The sequence below is a fragment of the Strongylocentrotus purpuratus genome, unplaced genomic scaffold (assembly GCF_000002235.5).
Source record: "Strongylocentrotus purpuratus isolate Spur 01 unplaced genomic scaffold, Spur_5.0 spur5_contig_122, whole genome shotgun sequence".
Lineage (NCBI taxonomy): Eukaryota > Metazoa > Echinodermata > Echinoidea > Camarodonta > Strongylocentrotidae > Strongylocentrotus > Strongylocentrotus purpuratus.
The window spans coordinates 1-4,277 of NW_022144768.1; the positions used below are offsets into that span (position 1 = coordinate 1).

General features: G+C 38.8%; 1 non-coding gene across 1 annotated transcript; it reads left to right on the top strand.

The window, feature by feature from the left end:
• The first annotated feature begins 38 nt into the window (after nt 1–38).
• Nucleotides 39–111, top strand: TRNAA-GGC. The gene has a single exon. It is a non-coding gene; the product is annotated as a tRNA-Ala (tRNA).
• The last annotated feature ends 4,166 nt before the right edge of the window (nt 112–4,277 follow it).

A 4,277-nucleotide genomic window follows, 5' to 3' on the forward strand; every position in this document is an offset into this window, starting at 1 on the left:
CGTGCCAAAGACATTGACAAATAGGAACCGCCACATAGGGCTGGATAGCTCGGTTGGCAGAGCACCAGAATGGCAATCCGGAGATCGCAGGTTCAAACCCAGCTCCAGTCAATTTCTTTGTTCAAATTTCAAAATAATTTTAAACATGTGGCGCTTTATATTTCATGGACCCTTTGAATCGTCATATATGGCTAATGCCTGATGATAATATCCTTGCCGATTCCTGACCATTTTAAATATTTCATTGTGCATGCTTCAAGGTTGGCTTAGTTTCAGGATTGTTCGGAATTTAGAGAATGATGATATCCATGCCACGCTGAATTTTTCTTCCATTACTGGCGGTAGTTTGAAGGATTTGGTCGTGGATAATTGATGATTCATGCAAGTGATCTGAGGCGAAACGAACCGGCTGCCTTCAGGTTTAAGTAGTGTCATATTGAAATCTGGGGCCTTTGTCCTCTTCCCTGTCATGCCTGTTACACAGGCTAGTCACCAACAGTCAGATCATATTTCAAGCAAGCACTTTGACTAGTCGAATTCAGTCAACAGACAAAAGCAGGCAAATGGTAGACACAGCTGGCGGATTGATCAGTCACCTCAGTCAAAGCACAGTTGTATCAAGTTACATAAACAGTCACAGCCAGTCAATCTGCTTCATGTAGGCTGGGAGCTGTCAACTGTTGAAAACAGTCACTTGATTGATTTGACGGAAAGGACAACTTTGCACAGAATGTATGTTTGCAGGCCCGTCGCCAAGGGGTACCCAGGGGGGCCGGGCCCCCTAACGAGCAACAAGTAAAAATGATAAACAAGTGTGTTTTTTCTTGTGGTGTATCCCCCCCCCCCCAGTTTGAACTGTGCCCCCCCCCCCCCCCCCTGCCCAGAGCTTGATGAACTGTAGAAAACGACTTAAGTACACCGGTGCTTCCAAATGGCATTGGAGGTATAACATTGAGTTGATAAAGAAACATCAATTCAATGGATATAAATTTGATTTAAAAAAGACAGGATCATCTTCTTTTTTTCCCCCCGTTTGGAAATGACCCCTAGAGTATGTCCTCGTAGAATCAACAGTGCGGTTAATTTGGTTATAGTGCCCCTTCATCCTCAACCCGAACCCGCCAAGCATGAAAATATATACAATCTGCTCTCTCCGTGGGTGCGAATCACCCCCTCAAGGTATATTATTATACACTTGAAGGGAATAAAAGAAAGAAAAACATAAACATATGAAACTGTGATTTCCTTGATTTGCAGAGAATCAAACTATGGTTGGATGATCAGAGATTTCTTGCTTGTTGGGAGGGGGGGGGCAAGGAGTCATTGCACTTTGATTAGGATGTCAAGGAGTGACAGCTGGAAGTCATGTAGAAACAAAGAGCCACAATTGAATTAATAGACCTTCACTTGGCCGATGCGTCCTCGTGTAGGCGAATCGTTTGGCAACAACAGGAATATGAGGCGGCACTATCCCTCCCTAGTCTGATCTTTGTGCCTCATAGCTCACTCAGATGATCTTTACTTTATGAATTGACTTGTGATCTATTTGTGATTTGCTTGTGGCCAGACTTGTGATGTACTTGCGGCCAGACTTGTGATGTACTTGTGACTAGGCTTGTGATGTACTTGTGACCAGACTTGTGATTTAATGGAACTGGATTTTGATTTGGGTTTTCTTTACCATTGTGTTCAGTTTTTCCAAACATGTTTTCCAGCATATAGGATCATTTGCTTTTCATGTATTTAGTCCATTTCAGATAATACCACCACTCAAAATCCAAAGCAGACTGTTCAAAAACCTACCCTGTTGAAGTTTCAGCTCAGTGGATATTACACTTCTTTGAGAAACCAGTGAGAATCCAACTCACAACTTTTTGATCACGAAACACAATTCTGTCGACATTACATTTGATTTCCAACGTTCAGTCAATTGACTGATCGTTGGAAATCAGATCTATATTTCTTGATTTCTCCTAATGAAAGTATTTAGTACCAGTACAATCTTTAATCCAAACGAGCTCTATGATAATAATGGCTAGGTTTCTTTTGGGATAAATGCAAAATGATCCTACATGCCTTGAAATAGTCAGACTTCTGATACACCATTCTACATTGGAGCATGAACATGACTATCTCGGTCCGCCAGAAAAGGAAAAAACTATCTAGCCCATTGTTTCTTTTCACTAAAATAATTTTGGTCTTTCACTTGTTTCCTTGTTTTATTAGATCTCCCACCAGCCAGCTAAAGCGCAAGGAAATCCTGGTCTCAAACGACGGCACCTTTGATGTCAAAGCCCTCCTCCGGAAATCAACCCAGGGCCATTCTTTTATCATGAACCAGCTCATTACCCAGCATTTTAAAGGGAAAAAAAACAGAATACGTGGGAGAATTGATACTAGTCATGAGCATTATATACTTGAAAAGCTATACTGAACATAGTTTGAAAGTCAGATGAACCTGAAGTACTTGGCCAATTACAGTTAGGCTCGATCATGAATAATCATGAACCTGAAGTATTGGCCAATGACCATGAAGCTAGATCATAAGTAATCATGAACCTGAAGTATTTGGCCAATGACGGAGTGCTAGCTCACGAATAATTATGACCTCAGGTTCACATCACAGACATAAGGGTTTTTACTGTGTGTAAAGTGTCCTTTGTAAATTTGATGCACAAGAGAAAGCAAATACAAAGTATGTCAATAAAGACACATGTGTACAAATATGTATTTATAATCAATTGATCCATTCAATTCAATGGCATGTGCCCTTGTTAGTGCTTTACCTATAGAGATGTGCAAATAAGACAATTTTTTACCCTACTTTTTTTTTAATGACAAAACATAAGATGATTCTATGTATTGAATGTAAATACTGTCTAATATAATGTTGCCTTGAAATACATCTATGTATATATTGCTGAAATAGAGTGGTTATAAATTTTCCAATTTTGAAAGATAGACAATATTTATCTCTATGTTTCAGATTTATTATACATGTATTGTTTATTTTTATGTGTTCTATGGCTGAAATACAGAAATATACTATAGGCCTATATCTGTATAACACTTTTAAATTGCGTCCTTCTCTAGAAATAACAGTTCACATCATAATTACAAGTTTAAATTGTGAAACATGTGCATTTTGAAATATGATTTGTTTCTGTTATGCTTTTGGGTGTTTTTTCAAAGTTCAAAACTGCAGTGCATAAAATGAGCTTGGAAAATCACATAGCAATGCACTGAATAAGCAAATTTATTTTTATTCACAAATTTTTTTTGATATTGCACAGATATACCACTTATTAAGTGATGAAAACAAAAGTAAAAGCAGTGCTCACCGGGAATTATTCTGGCTAAATTTTCAGCCACAGTGAGCCTTCATCGGAGCTGGACGGACTGTTTGAATGCAGACAAATCCACATTAAAACCGCCTGGCGTGAGCGTTCCAAGCTTGTAGATTGTTCCATCTCCAAGCGCTGGGCGTTCGATGTTGGTTGTCATGGTCAAGACACACGCACATGTCGTCACACGTCACGCTTCATTTTGTACCATGTATCACTTATTACTTGTGTACAATAAAGCAGAGTTAATTTTCAATTTTTAAGTTTTTTTTTTTCACGTTAACTGCTAATGAGACACTAAAAACTGCAAAATTAAGGCGTTACTTTTTCACAGAGCAGGCCCACAGACATTTTTCTATTGTGCCTATATGTAAATTATTTATTTCTGTTAAAAATTTATTTCAATTATATTGCAGTGAGTGTTTACTGTTAAAGATATTTGTTTGTGGTGATTTTATATAGTTTGTTTTGAACTATTTTGATTGAATTTTGAGGTGTCACTACAGAAGGAATTCTTCCCGAAGTTCGTTTTCCTAAAAAATGTTTGGAAAATTGTAAATGAATTTTTATAACAAAGGCATTTGCCACAGACAACAAGCGATGTGGCCCAATGTCAATGGAGACATAAGGGGGGCTTTCGAACGTTCTCGGTGTCGGCTTTGCCTCCAACTTCTGAATCAGTTAGAGGCAAGCTCTTACATCGGCTTCATATCAACCGATTGAATGTTCCTGAAGCAGAACAGGCACCAAAGTGTAGCTTGACTTCCCGCAGTGGGGCCTAACATTTCCTTAAGCCGAAACGAAGATGAACCCAGTTTCGAAAAAGGCCCATACTGTGCAGACTTGAAACCTGATATTGATTGGTCAATCCATAGCAACGTCAGTGCCTAATTTTGAATTTCTTACATTTCCATCACACATGATCCTGCTGAA